Source organism: Hibiscus syriacus, unplaced genomic scaffold (assembly GCF_006381635.1).
Source record: "Hibiscus syriacus cultivar Baekdansim isolate YM2019G1 unplaced genomic scaffold, ASM638163v2 tig00110461_pilon, whole genome shotgun sequence".
Taxonomy (NCBI): Eukaryota; Viridiplantae; Streptophyta; class Magnoliopsida; order Malvales; family Malvaceae; genus Hibiscus; species Hibiscus syriacus.
The window spans coordinates 379327-389277 of record NW_024062746.1 but is presented as its reverse complement, the minus strand read 5'-3'; the positions used below and the strand labels follow the sequence as shown (position 1 = coordinate 389277).

The 9951-nt window shown below is 34.2% G+C and overlaps 1 pseudogene; it reads right to left on the bottom strand.

The window, feature by feature from the left end:
* Positions 1 to 3880: 3880 nt before the first annotated feature.
* On the bottom strand, positions 3881 to 9818 carry LOC120126654 (annotated as a pseudogene).
* Between the last annotated feature and the right edge of the window lie 133 nt (positions 9819 to 9951).

The following is a 9951-nucleotide window of genomic DNA, read 5'->3' as shown; positions in this document are numbered from 1 at the left end:
CCAGGGAAACACGTTTCATGCATTTAGGTCCTCTACCAATAATATTAGGTCATCAGAAATAGGTTGTCTGACCTCTTTGCCTAAAAAGCCGGCATTCAAAAGTAATAAAAGGCATACTCGGACAACATCAAGGCCATCCATCCGAGTAAAACCATCTTTAAGAAGTAATCTTTTCAAGTCGTCGACGTGTAAACTGGGCTTCGCCTTTGCCAGCTCAGGAAAAACCTGAGATAACCATGATGGGCGGGCGATATAACTAATGTACCGACCTACTTCATCGTGTCCTAAACGTAGACCAGTGATTAAGCAAAACTCCTCCCGCCCAAAACAAATATACGCCGGTGGAAAATGAAATCATATCTCTTCATCACCACGTTGTATCCTCTCGGGTAGATCGTTAGTCATGGTCTGAAGAAACAAATGGGTTAACATAGCATCTCCACCTGGATGTTGTACTTTCAGCCATGGCCCGAAGTCAGTATCCTCAAACAATTTTCTTTGTACAGGTGTAAGTATCGACGCTATTGTAGTGACTAGGCTTAATTTATTCCTTAGAATCAATGAAGCCGAAAAAAAATTTACAACAAAAACAATAAACATACCAAGTTAGATATACCAAAAACTATAAATAATACACTATAAACAGACATGATATTAAACAGTGAAAACAAAGCCAAATATGTTTCAAACTAGCACAGTATTCACCCAAGTCATTATTCTATCATAGTTTTTTGGTTAAAATAATGCAATTCATTCAAGTTTCAATTTGCAGAAGAAGAGTAGTTTCTGAAAATCGCAACGCGAAAATGAAATCGCGTTGCGATTTTCGTGTTGCAAATTTCATTTTCGTGTTGCGAATTTAAGTTTCAAAAACTATTCTTCTGCAAATTGAAACTTGAATGAATTGCATTACTTCAACCAAAAGACAAAACAAAGACAAATACTAACTTCACAGGGTTAAAGACTAAACAGTTTAGCAGTATTGGCAGCAACCAAATGAATTTACTAAGCAATCTAAGTGAAATGGTTAATCTATATATTGAAATTACCAGTAAATTTATCATCAATTTAAATATAAAAAATCTAATAATAATACAAAAATTTTAAAATAAAAATAATTAAAAAAAACTAACTTCAGTGGTTGATTTCCCATTTGTGGCCGTGAATGGTTGTGAGTGTGGCTCTAAGAGATGGAGATAGACGAATTTCGCCGGAGATGGGGACGAATTTCACTAGAGATGGGGACGGATATCGCCGTAGAGAGTGAGAGATGGAGATGAGACTGAGTTGTGATTTTGAGTTTAGGTTATGAGTTGCGATTATATTGTTTACATTTGTGTTGCGAAATTAATATTGTGTTTCGAATTCGAAAATAAAATTCACGTTGCGAAAATAAACACACTTTGTGAATTTGACTTTTGTGTTGCGAATTACAAATTCGCGTTACGATTTATATATTCGTGTTGCGAATTTAAAAACTGTGTTTTGAAATTAAAGTTCGCGATGTGAATTTATTAGTCATTATCGTAAATTAAAAAAAATTAATTAAAATTATATATTATAAAATATTTTCGGTCATTAATCTTTTTTTTATTGTTTCCTCTTATTCTTCACGTTCCTTCAAGTATCATGATATAGACAGGTGGATTAGCTAAAACAAAGGGTTTCGGTTCAGCTAAAATTGTACGAAAATTGCTTTACCATGTCAGCCTGGAGGAGGATAAACTAATTATACATTATAGTGACCATTAGGTCCATGATTTTAATTATTCTGACGCCGTGATGCAAGGGTGGGCTTTTTAAGTGGTCACCCAATCACTAGGAAGGAGAGTTAAAAATTTTAAGTGGTTCGAAATAGCGAGTTTTATTTTATAACTGAAAGTTTATTTGAATTTTTTTTCAAGTTGAATCAATTTTTTAGGTTTTTGTTTAAATTTAATTATAAATATTTATAATATTATGATATTATTTTATTTTAATTTTAATTATTTTTTATAACTATATATAATACATATATATTTATTCATTTTTTTATATGTGATATTCATATATCATACATAGTAAAAAACTGATTCAAACTTGAAAATCAATAAACTAATTACTAAAATTTTCAAGTTATTCGAGTTGCAAAATGCAACTTGATTTGAACTTGATTTTTTTAGTTGAGTCAAGTTTATGAAATTACAACTCAAAGTAAATTCGAGTCGTATAAAAAAATCTATTTTTCGAGTCGAATCAAGTTTAACTAACCCCTACCAATCACAACTAGTAAAAATTTAAATTATTATTATTTAAATAATTTATTCTTTTAATTTTTTTATATTCAATTAAATTGTTATACTAAAGAATTTAATCAAGTATTTAAACTGTTATACTAAAAGTCTCATGATCAGTTTTCATATAAATTAAATTTTTAATCAATTTTAACAGTTAAATCTTAATCACTTTAGATTATTTATCATATGGCGTACTTTAGTACTATCATACAGTATTTTTAAATTTTATTTTAAAAATTATTTTAAAACGAAAAAAATCTAAAAATATTTTAAAAGCTATAAAAATACTAAATTGTTTTTTTCGAAAGTTCTAAAATTTATTTTTTATCGGCTAAAATATAAAAGTTTAAATATTATTAAAAGTGTAGAAATATATTTTTATTAAATTCTAAAATACTACATAATTATTTTAAAAACTATAAAACTATAATAGAATTATTTTATAATATAAAGAAATTATTACTAACAAGTACAACTAGTTGGGATGATACATTAAATCCTTTAAGTAACGTCAGATATTTAAATTCTATGTTTGTGAATGGAGCTCCTTCAAAATAACCTGGATAATATTAAAAATTACATAAAAAATGACCTTGATAATGTGGACTATAACTACACTGTGATCCTCTAGTTTCTTGTGCTAAATGACACTGTTAGAATTGGAAAGGGTGTTTGATATTTACATCAACGATGAGAAGAAAGAGGAGATTTTTGAAATATCGGCAACAGGATCATACTATAGATAGGTTGTTTACAACGCGACAGCCGAAGGGTATCTGAATGTGACCTTGGTTGAGGGATCAAATGGACCTGAACTTGCCCCCACTTGCAATACCTTTGAGATCTTGCAGGTGCGCCCAAGGGATAAAGAGGTTGACTACGATAATGGGGCCAATATCTATACAGAATATACTTCAGAATACATTGAGATCGCCACCCAAAAGTACAAAACATTGGCCCCATCATCGACCTCGACTCAAGGAACTCGAGAATTCGAGAACGAGTTAAACAATCTATATGCATAAATCATCAGCTTAGAATCCTCCATCTATGGTTGACTTGCTAACTATGTTTGATATATATATCCATAGCTAAACCTTCTTTCAGCTATTCGGCATGAGAACCTGGTTCCTCTTCTTGGTTATTCTTGCGAAAACGATCAACAAATCCTTGTTTATCCTTTCATGTCCAATGGCTCTTTGCAAGACCGACTCTGTGGTACTTTTTCACCATAAACCCTTGTACTCACTTCTTGTGTTGTTCATCAATTTCTGTTCATCAGATGTTTTTAACAGGGGAAGCAGCAAAACGGAAAATTTTGGACTGGGCAACCAGGCTTTCCATTGCTCCCAGTGCTGCTCGAGGTAATAAACTCAAGCTGTACGTGCTCATCTATTGATTCTTTATATGACATTTCTGATTTCTCTACAACAAAATAAGAACATTGATCCAATTTAGTGTCTAATGAGAATTAGGTTTGATGTATCTTCATAACTATGGCCGGCGTAGTGTTATACACAGGGATGTAAAATCAAGCAACATAATTTTGGACGATAGCATGTGTGCTGAAGTAGCAGACTTTGGTTTTTCAAAATATCAAGGATATAGGAAAAGGAAAAAAATGTAAACAAGGATCGAAATCATGCCCACAGTTCATAAAAATGCTCAGAAGACTTTAGCAGACAAATACTTTATACATGCTAGAATGCAAAAGCAGGCTAAAGATAGATAAGGAGAAGAGGGAGGAGGATTAATAAGTTATATAGTCTTTCTCTGATTGGTTCCAACCACTAAAGTTCAAAACATGTTTCCACAGTAGTTCTATAAGAAGAGACTAAAAAATGATAAAAATATACCTTGTAACTGTAGTATCCAGCTCCATATCCAGCTGACGTTCACAAAAGTCAATCAATTAAAAAATCTCCAATGTGAAATCTGGTCGAAATAGTAGTCATAAAAAGTACATAAGGGGGAGAGGGGTGGGGCTGGAAGAAGTAGAAGCAAACCTGCAAATATATGGCTGAAAGCACAAAGGACTCTATCTTCCGGCAATGGGGGGATTACTTCTGTTTTTCTAGAAACTCTCTGATCAACATCATAAACAGATTCTGACCCATCTGATATATATTTTGTATACAGCTCCAAATCCAGGCTAGCAAGTTTAATCTGACAAAAAAATAGTCATTGATCCACTTCACCAAATATTACAATCTCCTTTCATTAGAACAGGACAACAACAACATACAGAGTCATGGAGTTTAGAAAAATCATCTTATACTACACATTTTTGTAGCACTTTTAATTAATTTTCAAGGACATAGAGGGAAGATAGGTAAGCACCAGAGAAAAAGAGAGACAGGATGATAGATGGGGGGCAAATGGAGATAATGAACTCTCACAAGGTACCCTACATCTATTAAGGGCCAGGCTTCTGTTCCACAAGACATCCTCAAGAAACACATTGTTTCTGCAAAAAATATACACCAAAAATGACATAAGGGCAGAACAAGTTCAACTGACCTGACGAAGACTTTGAGAACCAGCACAGAAAGTCTTTGCAGCAAGGAGCTTCAAATATACCTCTTCACCATGGCTCTCCCCTGTTTTGATAATGTTTTGCAATGCTCATCAATGTATCTCTGAAGCAAACAAAAGAATATTTAAATAGAAATCAACTTATGAAAGTCATAATTGATTTGAAACATGAACTACGCATGATATTAATCAAATTCCAAACATGTGGATATGGGAGATGTACTCAGAAAAATAATTAGAGAATGAATAAAATTTAGATTTTAGTCCATGCCCTGGCAAGAACATAATGGGGAATAAAAATATCAAACATGCTCAAGGTTAACATCCCCAGGGTCAAATAGACATATCTTCTTCGAATGCATCTTCATATCATAATATTATGATCAAATGCAATGAGGATAAACCACATACAGTGTAGTAAAAACAGTGAAGGGTTACATAAAGCCAGAAACCACAAACAAGAAACCATCACAAGTATACGGCTGCTTTACCAAGAATAAATAGGATCGAAAGCTAATGCATAGGCCCTAGTTTGCAAATTTTCTACATGCAAGAAGATCTATTTCCTTTACCAACAAAAAGGAAACGGAGTCTGAGCTTTAAAGCAGTCCCAGAGATATAGACTTTGGTTGTTGGGAATGTTACCCTGTGGTAACACCAATTTTCCAAGAATCTGGAGGGCAAATCAACAGCATCCCACTCAATCCCCTGAAGGCCAGCTACTAGACCCTCATCTTGCTTAGTCAGGATATGCTGAAGTGCATGGCCAAATTCATGGAAGACAGTTTGTACCTATGAAAATAAGAAATCCCATCATCCCACGGGGGCTAATTGTAGCAGCCACTTTGAAGATCCAAAAGTCATTATTGCTACAATAATCATTAAAATATGTTAGAATGAACGTATATCCTTTGTTATTCCATAAAACCACACCTGCAAGCACTGAAGATAGAATAAAGCCAAAATCTCTAGAAGTAAGATTAGATGTCAGCTAAACATACAAATGCTATCCTATCAGACCATGTCCGTGTCAGCCTTAGTTTAAACAATAATATTATTGGAGATTAGGTTGGCTTAGAACCAGATGGTCTAGCACAGAAATGCATGTCTATAATTGGTATTTATTAATAAGAGTGTACTACAACAATGCCTTTTAATCTAAAATGTTCTGAAGTAGAAAAAGCATGAGCTACTATCATAGTTGATCAAGGATTATCACCTTAACGTAAACTTTACGTGGGACTGCTTTAACTGGTATATTAATGATAAAAGCACAGTGCTTAGGTGGTTAAAATCCTGGTTTCTAGGATAAGATCAGAAGCACTACTACAGGAGGAAAGGAATTGGGAGGCTGCATATGGGGAAAGCTCTAGGCTTCTGGACCTCAAACTCAGTTTCCATTTATAATCATTCAGAAAGAATACAGGAATTTATCAGCACTAGAATCATACTTAAAACCAATATCTTCAACTTACTTCACGGAATGTCATGAGGCTTGGCTTGTCCCCAAATGGTGGTGTTTGATTGCACACCATGTGGGCTATAGGTAACCTTGAGGTGGTCCCATTACATGACAATACTCGACTCCGAGAAACGACCTCATTCATCCATGAACCTTCCCTTTTCTCTGATGGACGAGAGTATGGATCAAAATAAAAGTAGGCAATTGGACAACCTGAAGAATCTTTGGCGCAGTAGAACAGCACGTCTTTGTTCCAAACCTTTAAAAATAATAATAATCATAATAATAAAAGTCAGTTGGATGTAAAATTAATATTCTGTGTAATAAGCAGTGAAGAAAAGTATAGGGAAACCAAGAAAAACGTACAGGAGCTAGACCATCAGCTGGCTCAATATAAATCCTGAAAAATATCTTAGCAAGGTGGAAAAGGCCATCCATAACCTTTGATAATGAGAAATATGGCCGAAGTTTTTCCTTTATAATTTTTTTTCACCAGGAAAGACACGAGTTTTATTCACATAACTGAGGTCTTGAATGTGTGGTTTAATTAGAAAATAGAGAAGGGTGAGAGAGTCAACCTCGTTGATGTTGTATTTTGACTCACGAAGCCTTTCACTCCAGAGGTTCATGTCCCAATGGCTCAAATTATCAGCTTCCGGAGCACCTTGACTTTTGGAGTAACTTTTTAAGTCTTCAACATCTGCAAGGACCAGAAAGGATCATATGCTTTAAATTTCTTTCCATGTATCGTGTATATAGAAAAGCTTGCACCATCAGTGACAGTATCTGCAAATTTTGAACTTTAAAATGTAACTAATAAAAAAGAACAAAAAGTGTCAGACATAAATTAGTCTTGTTGATGAAAATAGATTAAAAAGTCACACGATAAATCAAAAGATCGAAACATTGGCAATCTTCTCAAACCAAAAAGAAACCATATCCATTGCATAATACCCAGGACAGCAGCATTCCACTAAGCACTCCTCAGCTTTTCTAATTGTTCCACAGCTTTATCAACAGTAGCCATTTTTGTTGCCATGCTTACCTGATCAAGTATGCTTCAGTCAGCCTATGACAAGGATGTAGTCTTAAAGATACTCTGGAGTCATGCCTCAGCATAATTATTGTAATTGAGAAGCTTAGCCTTTTCCAAACGAAGTTTCAATATCTGATTGATGATTGGTGTATCATCATCCAAATCACCACTTGATGCCCGTGTTGTATAAGCATGGTAGACCACTAATAAGCACGGTTACAAGCATGTTGCACAACTGAAAAAGCACTCAGAGCATCTAAAGTGATCATCCATGGCCCATTATCAGCAGTTGCATTTTCATGACCCTAGGTGAGAACCAAAAGATAAAAAATATTATATGACAGAAAAACAGAAACTGCACGAAACTTGACAATGAAAGACCACTAATAAATGCGAGCATATGATTAATTTTGGAAAAGATAACCTGAGACACTGCTGGTTGTGCAGCTAACCCAAGAGTAGTAGCAGGCAAACCATCAATTTCTTTCTTATCAGTTATATGCTTTTTAAACTTCTTTGTGGCACCCAAACTATTCTCACTAAATTTCTGAGACAACTCTTCAGTTCCTACAAATCAGCTGATAGTAAATAGAAAAGAATAGCCAAAAGAATGAACATGACACAATTAAGCATAGATTTTTATATGGTTAGAAGAGGGAATTTTGTAGAAGACAAGATGTCGAGAACTTCAAAAGAAACTTCTACTTTCTCCTTGTTTTACTTGCTAGAGAAGTTGAATTTAAAAGATAAATTGTCAAGTAGTATAATGCATTTGTTAATAGTGTTACTTAAACTTCAAAACTTGTAGTATTGTACCTGTTCAATTTTGTTGAACTGTTCTCTTTCATCATCTTCAAGTGAAACGCCATTAAGAACAGCTTCCGTTATCTGGGCTGAAAACATTATAAAAAAGTTATCTGTTCAAACACTCATAGAAACTAATAGGAATGGAAGAAGCACGTAGTAACGGTAGCAGTTTTAAATATGCTATATCTAGATGCAGCATCACTAGAATTTTAATACTTTTCCTTTTTTCCCCTTCGGAATGTTCATCTTAATATCTATTAGAGCATGTTAACTATTAGACTTTGCAATTAGTAATTGGCCAATATCAAACAACCAAATTAAGGTAGTGGTTCTAACATTGAATTATGGAACCAAATTGAAAGCAATAACTCTCTATTAGATATAAAGATAAAATAATTACATATACTTACCATGTACAATACGTTGGTGAGCTTCACTTAGAAATTGCCAATCAGAAGATTCTTTAATGGCCTTGAAGGCATTATAGATGGGTTTTCTTTGTCCCAATCTTAGTTGAAACTTAACTTTTTCAGGCTGTAAGGAAAAGCTAAACATAGTTTAGAGCAATGCACCAATGCATATTCGATTGAGCTCTGCAAAATACTATGATCAAATTGATCATTGTATAACTAAAATTCATGGCTTAATCTAAGATAAAAACGAAATAGTTATTAGATGTCTAAAAGACTGAAGCATTGAAGATGGCATGGCACTTCAAGCATAAACATTTTTATATACACACTACATGTTATGTTACATATTTGATTGTCTGTGTCCTTAACAGCTTTAAGATGCTTAACCATTCCCCACAAAACATACAGCTGATCAACAATCTTTTCCAGTGGCTCCACCAGCTTTGGCCATGAGGGCTCTGCTGTCTTGTCCAATTCATGCAAATCACTCTCCTATTCAGCCAACACAAATATATCAAAACCAAAATACCAAAAAAAAAAACTGAAATCCAGATACCAGAACATCACAAGTTTCAAATTTTAAAACTCATATATATATATATATATATATATATATATCAAGTCAACAAAAATTTTGAATTCTCAAACCAGGACTGAAACCAGTGAATGATCCTGAAAAGAAAAACAATATTGGACCCTAGAGCAAGGTAAAAATTAAAATTTAAAGGAGTGAAAACGCCCCAAAAGTTCAAAACGTCATACGAGCTTCTTCAACAATGCACGATGCCGGGCCTAACATGTTTGGCTTCAATAACATCAAAAGGTAGAAAGTCAAAATCTTGCAAGAGAGGATTGGACTCAATATTATCATCAACGGGAACTGAAGAAGCCACTGAAGGAAGGGAGAGAGAAGAACAAGAAGAAGACAAAGAGGAAGAGAGGTAAGGAGAAGTTGAGCGATGAAACGTGTGGAGGCAGAAGGAAAAGGAAGAAGACCAGAGAGGAGAAGGGTGGGATTTAAGCAACACCTTGGGGGCAAAACGGGGACAATTATGATTGGATGAACCGAGCAGTGAGCAGGAGTGAGAGAAGGGAATGCTGAGGACATTTGCATTTTTGAATATTACAAAGATGGTGTTGAACAAGTCTCTCTTTGGTCGGTGGCGTATAATTCTAACTTTTTCTTCTTCTTTTGCTTTGCTTGGATAAAGGGAAATCGATATCTTTTTCCTTGTAGGATGACATTTTGTTTTGTTTGCCGCGTGCTTGAACGTAAAACATGATGCCATTAATGATGTTATTGAGTTGACTAGTGTTGGTACTATTTTCTTTCAATTCGGAATTTTTTCCCATCTTTTTGTCAAACCCGATATTCGAGTGAGCTCAAGTGGTGTAAAGTTCAAACCTTTCTATTGCAACTTC